This window comes from Excalfactoria chinensis, chromosome 1, assembly GCF_039878825.1.
Source record: "Excalfactoria chinensis isolate bCotChi1 chromosome 1, bCotChi1.hap2, whole genome shotgun sequence".
NCBI classification, from domain to species: Eukaryota; Metazoa; Chordata; class Aves; order Galliformes; family Phasianidae; genus Excalfactoria; species Excalfactoria chinensis.
Genome location: NC_092825.1, coordinates 134,962,495 through 134,975,339, shown reverse-complemented (window position 1 = coordinate 134,975,339; position 12,845 = coordinate 134,962,495).

The following is a 12,845-nucleotide window of genomic DNA, read 5'->3' as shown; positions in this document are numbered from 1 at the left end:
ACAACTAACAGTATAGCTAAACTACATCGCAAAGGGTAGAATACAGCACAGTGTTCATGTCAGGGACCTACTACTGTTCTATACAATGTTGTTTGTTTGTTTTTTATAGTACATATTTTCCACTCTTCTCTTATAGACTGGCCCTTGTAGCTTTATACAGGCAAGCTAAGCTTTTTGCACAAGATGACAAATTGGCAGACCTCTATTCATCACTAAAGCAGCAGCACCATTCTAATACGTAGGTTCTGTAGTTGAATGTAATTAAGATATGCATTATTGATGAGCCTCTGCAAGAAAAAGGTAGCAAAAATGTGTCTTTGTCATCGGGACCAATCAGAGTATGATGGCTTCCTTGGATATCGGTTTTACACAATAACATATGAGAGGATTTCTGTTTTACATAACTATCTGAGGTAGATATTTCCTCCATTCCTTCATCATGTCTCCCTACCAGGATTTCTGCATCCACTTTTTTCATTAGTTTCTCTCCATGTAATATGCTAGTAACTCCATTTTCCTTCCATGAATGACCTGAGTCTGTTCTTTGCTCCTTTAAACTTAGCTCTGCTCATCGTTTCTTCCTTTTTCTGTCTGTCTACTTTTCCCCCGTGAACCCTCAGTCTCTATTTCTCTAAAACTACAATCCTCCCAGCTTGGCCAATTCCAACATTTCTTCTCTAGGAAACTTCTGGAAAGTTAGGTCATTCTGCGTCTGATGACTCCTCTTTGTCATCACTGTCTTTCCTTTCTTGAGCTCTTCAGGACTTCAAGGAAGACTCCTCTAGGATCAAGGCTTGTTGCAATGAATGATCCATTCTGTGAGAAACAGTTGTGGTGCCAATGAAGAACTGAGGTGTAGAAATGAGAGTGTGCCCATGCAACATGGAGGTAGCTGGCAATTTATTGTTTTTTCACCAAACCACCTGACCCTGGTAGCTGATATAATACTGAGTCATGGTATCAGTCACAGAGGAGTACAGATGATTCAGAGGTTCATTAATGTACTTCTTTGACATAGCTATACTAATTAGGCTCTGAGATACAGCCAGAAGATTCAAGAATCTTCTTGTTTCCTTTTGTTTGCTTGTAATTGCAGTTCTACATCACAGTGGTTTTCAGTGCAATGGGATTTACTCCTAGTTGCTACAGTATGCTACATTACCTTTCAGTGTAACTCTCTGGCAACATTTTAAAATGATTCATGCAGGTTTATACATACCAGCTTATTTGTAAATGGAAGATATAAAGAAAACATACGTCTGTATTGGGAACCTTGCCGAAGACATACTGGGGAGTCAGTGACCTGGATCAGGCCACATCTGCTATAGTGGGACTGGTACTTAGATCTAAAGAAGTCTGTATAGTATTAATATAATCTTGAGCCCTGTGCAGTTCTTCCCACACCCTTAGCTGCAGAAGAAGCTCAGGCAGCTCTCTATAACAGAGGAGCACGTAGACAGCTCTCATCCCTGTCGGTGACCGTGCTGCCTCCCTGGCCATGTCTTTCTCTCAAAACACTGCAAGAAGTTCTCATATCAACACCCTTGGGGAGCAGAGTTCTTTTCTTGTAAGCACACTACACAAGAGTTCAAATGACCAGTAAGTTAAAGCTTATCTCCCTTATTTTAAAAGGTATCTGAAGACTGGGAAAAAAAAGGGGGGGAGGGGGGAAAGGGGGAATGATATTGAAGCAGCTTCCAGTAACTGAACTCAGATCATTCTGAATTGTGGAATTTCTATTTGTAGGTCACTGAATAACACTGTTTATAAAAATAGAGTGTTTTCATTCAGATAGCTTTGTAATAGTAGACAAATCAACACTAGGGAGGACAATTCAGAGCTTGGAAATCCAGCACTTGAGGACTTCTGATTTCTAGGTTAAAAAAATTGGTGGGGCTCATGTAGTCTTTGAATAATGCTTAGATTTCTCAGTCAGATGATGATATGATTAAATCATGGGAGTATAAATTAGGAAACTTATCCAGGTGACTATCATGGGAAACTTTAATTAAACTTTGATTAGATATAGATTCAAGAGGAGAGATATTTTTGTTTTGCCTATCCACATGTGTTCTCATGTCTCCATTTGTTCACTGTCTCATAATTTTTGGACATACCAGCCAATTTTAATCAAATTTGACAGATTAGTTGATGTCTTAAATATTATATTAAATATTATAAGCTCCTGGGAATGCAGCAGCTGGGGTCCCAGCTGAATTCTTGTGTAAAAGGCGTGATTTCTCAGCCTTCTATCAATCCACAGGAGCAGCCATCCCATCAAACAGTAAGTAACTGCTGGACAGTTGATCAGAGCAGATTAAGCTGTGTCCTCTTCCTTTCCCTTCCTTTTCACTGTTGGCTTTCTGAAGGTAAAAGGAATTTACATGATTGTACTGCCTATCTGCTCACATGTCTAGGTATCTGTCCTGCCCACCAACAACCACTGAATCCACTGGGCATTTTCCTCAAAACATGAAAAAATAGGACTATGAAAACTATGAAAAAAATAAGTCTATGAAAGACAATTATGTGATAAATCATAAGAAAATTGGTGATTCAAGAATGGGACTTAATGTTTTCACCAAGGAAAGGGCTAGTAGAATTCAGCTGTGATGTGCTCAGCTCTACAACAGCCTGGGAGCCAGTCAGCACATATGTAGCAACTAAAGTATTGCTGCTTTTTGCAAATAAACAAATAGAATACTAGGGAAAAACAAAGGAGAGGGAAAAGGATACAGCAAGTCAGTTGTATTACTGCTTACAGACAACATGTTTCAAAACCTGTTGCTTCCATAAAAAAGAAAAGCAATACAAAAGACTTACAGTTTTCATGTCAGTCTCCTCACATTATTTATTCTGGAGGAAAGGAAGAACGCTCTCCCCAGAATCACAAAAAACTTTGTACAGATTTACTTGGAGTGCCTCCATTGTACCAGCAGAAGACTTAACCAAAAGGACTGAAGTGTTTATGAATTTTTTAATCCAGCTAAACCACAGTTGTTTAATTACATATAAAAAAGGCTTGCATAACCTCTGTAAGGTGTTGAATATTTCATCTCAGCCTACAGATGCTAGAGTGCTCCATTAGTTGAAAAAGCCCAAGAGAACGCGTGGAAGTGGTGTGTGAGACTGTTTCTCTCTGTGATCAGGAATTCATTTATACACATATGCATGTATACATAAGGAAAGAGAGAAAAAAGCTACAGGCACTGCAGCATTGGGAGAAGTAGGTTGTATCTTACTAAAAGGAAGCTGGTACTTACAGAGGAAGATATTATCTTCTTTCATTACAAAATCCTATTTTAATAATACAATTATTTTGACTTGAAGCATTGTTTTGGCCTGAATCTTGCCTTTAATTTCCTTTACAGAGAAAAAAAATGCTTATATAAAGTCTGAATAGTGTTCATAAATTCCTATCTGAGTATCAGGATGTTAAACAATACCCTGCTTGTTATAACTGGCATTTGCCTAAGATGTCTTTGTTTCTATGCAATTAGCTTGCTGCTCTGTGCTCTAACTCCTTGTGGCTATTTGAAGAAAACAAGATTTAATTTAGCAAGGTATTTGTTGTTAATTTGTGAGATAATTTGGTCTCCACTGATGTAAAGAGAATTTATTCCTTCAGTCATTTATTTTGATACTGGCTTCAGCAGAAGAACACTGCATGATGTATGAATTCTCTTAAATGTGGTTCAGAGATGGTATATGCTATGTTCCCTGTAGTTTAGGATTAACAGTCAGTGCCTGCTGAATAGAAGGGATTGGAAATAAGTTCAGAGCTCATACTTGTCTTATTTAGAAGAGGGCAAGCTTTCTCAAGTCTTGAGAGAAATGACAATAAAACCTAAAGCATTTGTTAGCATTACTCTTAATTCTTAATTAAGACATTCTTAAGATAAAACAGATTTGGGAATGTCTTTTGAGCCACTAAATCACGGTGCTAGCTACCTAGGCTGTTGTGCTATATACTCTATCAACCCTTAACCAGTGTGAGTGGCGATGAGCTGTTCAGCTAAGCTCAGGTAAGAAGAACATTCATTTTTAGAAAAGCTTTATTTGTTCTGGTTATCGTCAGCAATGTATAACTTTGCTTAATGAGTCGTTCCCACAGCTTCTTTAAGCAGTTTTTCTAAAGATATCTCGTCTGCTTTGCTCACTGTCCTCTTTCCCCCAAAATACTATCAGTCAGATTATAGCACAGATGACACTCCATCAGCCAGAAAGAGGAAGAGAGATTACAGAGACTGGTCTAGACATATACCAATGTCTAACTAGCTGACATTTTGGGAAGACCCGGGGAGAAATTTGGAAGGCGGGGATGCAGAGTGAAAGAAGGGAGGGTACTAACAGATACTGGTGATCTTCTTTCCCAAAAGACTCTGGAGAAAGCAGCTGATGCCCCTATCTTTGAGTATTTTGGAAGCTGTAATGAGTAGAGCACTTCTCCATCTCTAAGCGTTTCTCATCTCTACTTTCTATGATGCTGCCAGGAAACACTTCAAAGTTAATTAGAGAATATTTGTAAAGTGTATTGAATATACGAGTGCTCTGTAAGCACCAAGGTATTATTAACTGTGATTCAGATGAATTAGGGAAGAGCTATTGGATCCAGCTTCACAGAGCAGGCAGTGGTGCTAGGCTGGCTTAGATGAGAGAGGAGTTTTGCGTGGAGAAAAGGACTTCAAAGATTAATTGCAAATTCACCTAGACACATGCAGCAACACGAGAAGTTGGCCACTCTAGATGGGCTCAATTAGCAGCCACTGGGATGGCTCAGGTGTATAATTTTCTGTTACACATTCTTTAATGTAAATCTCTACAGCACATTTGTAGCTACCAGCTCCTAGCTGGCATTATTCCAGTCACTTTTCCTATAATGGTCGAAAAAGCTGGGCTTCTTCATGTACCATCGTTTTCTTGTTGACTCTGATGCTAGGCACACAATATCTCACAAATCCCCAACCCAGAGGGAACCTCTCTGCACCTTCTTAGATATGCTGAGCTTTTCAGTTGGACCTCGTATCTCATCTATCTAAGCATGCAAGACTGGGAGTGGTGAGTCCATGAAACTTTTGGTGGATTTTTTTTTTAACTTTCCATCACTCTACAGACTTATGCAAATAAAATTCAGCAATGGGCTGCAGCTCACAGGAGGAAAGAATCCAGAAGAATTATAAGTGTGTAAATTCCCAGTATTAGTGCTATACAGTTATTCTGCTAAATTTGAAGAAGCAGAACTTGAGGCCAGAGAAGTACTTTCTTACAGCAGTCTGCTTAGCCACAAATGTGTGGAAACTTCAGTCTTTCCAATGAACTTGCTTCCTTTGAAATCCTTCAAGCCTAGCTGATTTTGATTAGAGGCCTGGTGACCTGAAGGTTCTGAAAAACAGCTGATTTCTGTCATTTCTTGGAGTCATAGAGACACAGGTAAGCCCTGTAAGTTACCCTTATTCTTAAGAGAGCCATGGCAATTCTCATGGGATGGATTCTTTGCTCACTTGGAGTCTACTATGGAAACTGTGGTTGATAACTACTCCTACATGAGTAGTCATAACTGGACCTTACTGTGAGCACAACAGTTGCATGATCCACAGGAATTCTGACTGGCTAAATGTACTAAAAACCAGGCAGTTTATGTTAATGAACATAAAACAACTAACTTTATGTACCCAAGATGAGTACCTACAAATCTATCTTAGTGCACATCTCGTTATTTTCCAGTTCTTTTTTGTCTTCTGTCACTCTCTGTAACTTTGAGTAAAATCAAGGAAAAAGGGATAATAGGGCTGATGAAACAAGAAAAGGAACTTCCTTTGAATTCACTAGACACAATTAAAGTCATTAGATATGATTTTATTTTAAATGAACTATGGGATAATGTGAAGGTGATGGGCAGGACTCTGAGTACTCTTAACATCAGGACAACTGCCACTGATATGTATGTGAACACACCTAGGCTCTTGCAAGTAATGAGTACTGCCAACATTTTAGAAATGTAAATGTTAATATTGAAGAAAATAATAATTTTAATATTTAAAGCCAAGAAATTGAATTTTACATAGGCCAGGTGGAATGGAAAGGAATCGTACATGATGCCTCAGGGTTAAGAAATGTGCACTTGTAACTCCTAATTCATTTTATGTCTTTTCTCAGAGAAAAGACAAGCAGTCTTTTTCTCAGCAGCCTACAGGTTGCTGGCAGACTGCGCTTGATGAAGCAGTGCCCTGCCTGCATGGTGCAAGTTGAACAGTTGCCATGTGCCTGTGCATCATCCTCGAGCCATGAGGCAGTGGGATGAGATCTGAGTGTACTTCTAGCAGAAGGAGATGGTACCCAACCTCTGTAATGCAGCTGCCTGGTGCCTTACACTAAAACTAACAGACCAGGTTTCAGTGTTCCAGGTGATGAGTCCCAGATATTTTAAACACCCAGCAGTGCTTAAAAAATTCATTCAGGCCTTTAAACATTGTTCACAGATGGAAAGTTGCCCTGGGTGGTGAATCACTTCATTTCTGGTAGGGCTTCAATGGGACTGGTCTGAATGATGAAGAAATACTATGGGAAGTGCCAAGATTACAGATATTTCTCTTGCTAGGAGAAAAGGAGAAGGCCTTGACCTAGTAATAGAGCAGACTTTGCTGCACACAAGGCTGGAAGATCCTCAGTGTGACTCTTGAAAAAGCAGTATTAAGCAAGTTTATAAAATGGAGAAAGAAATTATTGATATTGCCAATGCAAAGATTACAATGGCTTTTCTTTTTTCCCACATTTCTGAACAGCAGAGGACACTGGAGTGTATCTGATGTGGAAAGGAGTAACTGCTGCCTCCTCCTCCTTCCTGTTCTGCATCTTTTTTTCTCCTGTCTGAATATCATTTGCATTGTTCCCTTTTTGAGATGAAGAAAGAAGAACTAGATGAAACATGGGGCCATAGCATAATAATGTTCTGTCTTGTTCTCTCCTCCTTCTGCTATTTTTTATTTTTTTATATATATATTTAATTTATTTTTTGACCCCAATCTGGAATTGATTCAATAATTTCATAAAGTTATACACAATAATAAAAAATGGCATTTTTTTATTATACATACATCTATATTTACGTGTGTTAATATGCATCATATATTAAGAAAAATCTACATATGCACATATGAAGCAAGGGTTTTTTCTGCATGTGTACATTCGTCTTCACAATATTCCCTCACTCTCATTTTCATGAATAGCATAGTAACATCCAAAAAACCCTTATCTTCACACTCACCAATTTGTCCCCTTCTCTAGGCACATGCAATTATCCTAACACAGATCCATGTAGAGCTCACTTACAACTTCTTCCATTTAGAAAAAGCTGAAAACTTGTTTCTGTGATGTGCTTCCTATTTCAAACCATTACATGAGCACAAGACACCAGCATCCCCTGGCAGCAGAAGTGGCCAACAACATCCAGGGCTGCATCAGCAGGAGCCTAGCCAGGACATCGAAGCAGTGGTTATCCATTTCTCAGTGCTCACTAGAGAACATGCAGGTACTGTGGTCAGTGTTGCCCTGCTCCGATACAGGAAAGACACTGATAAACTGAAGCAGGTTCATGGCTGGAGCAGTTGCCCTAGAGAAGAGGTCAGAGCAGTGTGGTTTGACCACTGTAGAGTGAGACAGATTAGGGGGCACCTTACAGCCACTTTGCCGTCAGTGGGGATGTCGTCAAGGAGATAGGAATCTGGCTGTCCAAAGTGGTATATGGTAGGAGGATAGGACAGTAGGCACATGGGACATTTAGAACTACTTAACTGAAGGGAACATACAAGTGTTAAGTATTCCATTCTTATTATATTGAAAAAAAAATAAATAAATAAAAATCAACATATTTATTGAATTTATTATAAATTAAGCATAATGGTAATTTTGGAATTTTTAGTAATGTTGAGGGCTGGAGCACCTTGCCTACAGGAACAGGCTGAGAAAGTTGGAACTTTTCAGCCTGGAAAAGATAAGGCGCCAAGGGGGACCTTATGGTGGCCATCCAGTACCTGAAGAGGCCTACAGAAAGGCTGGGAAGGGATTTTTTATGAGTGCATAGTGGCAGGATGAGGGTAGATTTAGACTAGATATTAGGGAGAAATTCTTTACTGTGAGGGTGGTGAGACACTGGAACATGTTGCCCCGAGAGGGATGCTCCTATGCTGGAGGCATTCAAGGCCAGGCTGGATGGGGCTGTGAGCAACCTTGTCTAGAGTAAGGTGACCCTGCCTATAGCAGGGGGATTGGAGACAGTTGACCTTGGAGGTCCCTTCCAACCCAAACCATTCTATGATTCTATGAAGTTAGTGGAAGAAAAGGCTAATATCCCACTATGAAATATTTTGTGTGTTGAAGAGCATCTAGTAGAACTTCAGCCCAAAGATCTACTAATTTATTTCTACTACTGATTTATTTTTCCATAGCAAAATATTTTGTCATTCTAACACAGTGTTCTAATTGTTAGACTGACTTTGGAATGATTAAATAATGTATTTCCATTGCTCTGAAACTTCTAAGGTGTAATTTTTAAAGTAAATAGTGAACATTTAATTTATAAAATTAAAGACAATGTTAGAAAGCTATAGTTACTACACATAATGTTTCCAAATAACTAGAATTCATAGCAATAAATTCAGCTGCATTTACATAGAGCAACAGTCACATCTAGTGGCCAGAAAGTTAATCATTTATATATATTCTGCATGGCTAATCTGAAACATTTTGCATATTGAGTATTAGCTATTGTTTCCTATTTGAGTGCTATGACCCTTGATGAGATTTGAAATACACGTGTAAGAAATATGTATGTATTTCTGTGCAAAAATACATACTTCAAATTTTCAAGTTATATTAAAAACAGCTAATAGTAGGAGAGTGAATAAGCAGTGCAGAAGGGATTTAAAGAAGTTCATATGGGCAAAGAAAACTTCTGGTGTTTTCTTAGAAACAATGGGTGATGACATTTATGAACCCTGCCAAATGTGACATGTAAGTTGATAACATCTGCAAAAATACAAAGGTTTATGAGTTTTATACCCTTGAATGCAGAAGCACCATACCGAGGCTTGCTGTGACAGCAAGATGTACAGTGTTTATCAGACTAATGCTTCTGGGCACATTAGAGCAGATGGAGCAAAACATTTCTTCTTGTCTGGCCAGGATAAGTCACTCTTCAAGTTGAATAGGGATCTGCCTGGGAAAAGAGGAAACTTCTCCCTACACTAGACAGGCTGCTAGGTTACCACTCCAAAGGACTTTTGCAAGAGATGACTTAAGCAGAAGAGGGCTCCACATGATCCAAAAACAGAGGCTTACAGACAGGCAAGGAACAAGCTGAAATGGCTGCTAATAGGAATCAGCCATCCCTGAAAGTAAGTCCAACCATGTAGATGGATGGAGTGTCACATCACATGCTCTTTCACCAACCTGAATGCAGCTCATTTGGTACACTATGCAGAACAACCCTGCATAGTCTAGTCTCCTTAACATTCACTGCCTTTCACAGCAGCATGAATTTCATTCTTTTGGAGCATGTCATATTCCTTGGGGATCACTTACCCAAATTCCTTTTCCCTTACGAAGAACTGATCTTTATCACCAACAGTGAAGTAGATGTACATTACTTGAGTATTTGAGAAGAGGATTTAGATAATTGCTCCGAACTACATTTTGTTACTAGAGCTGTAGTGTATAGTTGGGCACAAAACAGCTATACCACACTGGAAATAAGCTTCTCTGGCAGCTGGAAATAACACAAAATGAATAGAGGACAATCAAACTCTCTCTGCTGTTCCTATGAGCTCTGGCTTGCTCTCCAAGTTTCAGGGTATTATGTTTTCTAGCATATGAAATAAATCTTCTTTCAAGAGAAGCAGGTCATTCCTGGGTTAGGCTTACTTTCTGGGTTAAAAGCAAGGATTAAAGTTCTGAGTTGCATTTCCTATTAATAAGATCAATGTAACAGTAAAATGAGATATGTCAATGTATATTCTTAGAATTCAAGCCACATTTTGAAAGCTTGTGTTAAACTTCACCACACTCAATTGACATTAGTTGCAGCAATGCACAGAAAATGAAAACAGCATAATTCATAGTAGATGTCCACATTTTTTCACTTTGCCTTACAATCACAAGTACAAATGGCTACTTGTCTACTGTTCAGTTACTCTGTTGGTTTATGTCATTAAGTCTTGGTTTCATACGCTCTATTTTTCAGTTAAACTTTCAGGCTTTATCCTTTAATGCAAGAGCTGTAGAGCAGTGTGTAGAGCTGTTTTAATGGTTTTGGCTAGGATAGATTTAATTTTCTTTGTAGAGGACCTGTATTGTGCTATGTTTTGAATTCTTGATGTAAACAGTGGTGACAGAACACTGATGTTTTCAGTTGTGTCAGAGCAGTGCTTGTACAGGACCAAAGACTTCCCTATTTCTCGTGCTGCCCTGCCAGTGAGGAGCTGAAGATGCACAAGAATCCATGAGGGGATGCAGCCAGAACAGGTGACCCAAATGACCAAAGTGATATGCCATAACGAATGAGCATCACGCTGAGTAAGAAAACTGGAAAGATGTTCCAAGTGATGGTATTTGTCTTCCCAAGAAACCATTACACATGACAAGCTCTGCTTTCCTGGAAGTGACTGAATATCTGCCTGCTGATTGGAAGTACCAAGTGAGTTGTTTGCCTTGTTTTGCTTGAGCACGCAGTTTTGTCTTACCTATTAACCTGCCTTAATCTCAGCCCACAGGTTCTCTCACCTTTATCTTTCCAATTTTCTTGCCCATCACCTGGAGGGAGTGAGCAAGCAGCTCTGTGCGGTAAAGCCGTCCACTGGGGTTAAACCATAACAGCTGTCCTCTTGATCACTGGGAACATTGGGCAAGCTAACACTGAACTGTCATCATTTCCAGATATTCTTCATTACAACATTAACATGAACATTTAGTTCTGAATGTTTGCTGCCCTCAAGAGGAGAACTATAACATACATTTAATTTGTGACACTACTTCAATAGAAGTAATGATGACTTAGGGGTGTGTTTTTTATATTCTGCAAAACAAAACCACATTCCACCCACTGCATCTCTGGCAGAATGTGTCTTCCAAGAGATACGTATTTTTTTTGTTTTGGAATCTGAAACACCGAGCTTTGAAGCTCATATACAAGCCTCATTAGTTTCAGGAAATAGCTTGGTCTGAAAATAATGAAAGGGTAGGAGACTATTCACAAACAATGCTTTGATTTGCCCAGGTCTTATTCTTCCCCAGGTGTCACGTGCCTTCCCTGGGAGACAGGATACAGAATCAGATGGACTCACTGGCCTTCTGTGCTAAAATAAATTTTTCAGGCATTAAGTTACCCAGAAATCACCTCTGAGAAACCAATCATTCTCACTATCACCTGGAAGTAGTCGTGAAGCTCTTCCAAAAAGATATTGAAAGATATTTCCTAGAAGCAGTCAAAACACCCTCCTGGAGATTCTTGACAGCTTGTTCTTCTAACAGTATTCTACCAGATTTCTAGATTTATTTTGAATTCATATTTCAAAGGCATCTTTGCTTTTCTGTGAAAGTAGAAGAGTAATAAAAAAATGAAGAGAGCAACTTGGGGGGGGGGGGGGGGAAACAACAACAAAACCACCAACAAACAAAAGTTAGTTTAAAGACTTGAGCTAATCTGTAGATCTATTTCAGGCATGTCAAACCGAGGGCCCACATGTATCTGGGCCAGCCCATCCTGAGGCTGCCCCCTGCCTCACATCATCGTGGCAGCTCTGCTCCATCAAGTGGCCTGGCCCAGCCCAGGCTATCCACTGGTTGCTCACAACAGCCAAACCATCAGTGTGCTATTAACACTGTCTGAGCTGAAAACAGGACATTTTTTTTAATGTTTAGAATAAAATTAAAAGAAATAAAATAAGTTTTGTTGTTTATATTCACTAACAGTATTATATATTTTATGAGAGCCGCTCCAAAAGTAATGCCTCCTGTTTTATTATGTTGGCCCGTGATGAGGTGGCCAACTTGGTACGGCAGTAGAGATTTAAGCTTTTCACCAATATCCTGTTTATGCTGTCATGCCACAGATGGCAGCAGAGAGGCAGTCTGACAGAATGGGGTGTGACATGGAAATACATATGAAGAAAAAGTGTGTCATTGAATTTGTCTGTGTGGAAAAACCGGCACCCACTGACACCTGCTGAACATTTATGGACACCAAACAGTGGATGTGAGCACAGTGAGGTGGTAGGTGGTGTGTTTCAGCAGTGGCAACAGTGGGCCACCTCCACAGGTGAAGATTTTGATGAAGATGCCATGCAGGCTCTTGTTTATTATTGGTGAAAACATATAGCTAATGGTGGTGACAATATTGAAAGAGTGCTTTGTAGCCGAGATTTTGCTCTATGAACCAGTGTGATTGTACTCTTTGTATCTGTTGTATTTTTCAAGGAGATAAGTAGGAAGCATTACTTTCTGAGTGACGTTTGTGTATGTGGGCCAAGATATTTCCTGTTCAGTTCATGTGGCCCAGGCAAACCAAAAGGTTGGACAATCATGGCTGTCTTTAAGTGTAAGTTGTAAAACTATAGGCAAGACTCCAGCAAGGTCTTGTAATATATCCCAAATTGTCAGAAATGCAATTTTAGTTACTCCAGCAGGTATCCTGGTATGTTTTCTTCCTAGTTGTAGTGAAGTATGGATTTTTAACTTGGATACCAAATGATCATGTAACATGACCTAGACAAATCTTTCTTGGAGAATAATTCCTTCAGTTGCAGGGCCACTGCAACCGGGAGAGGAGAAGGGTCCAACATACCTTACTGTGG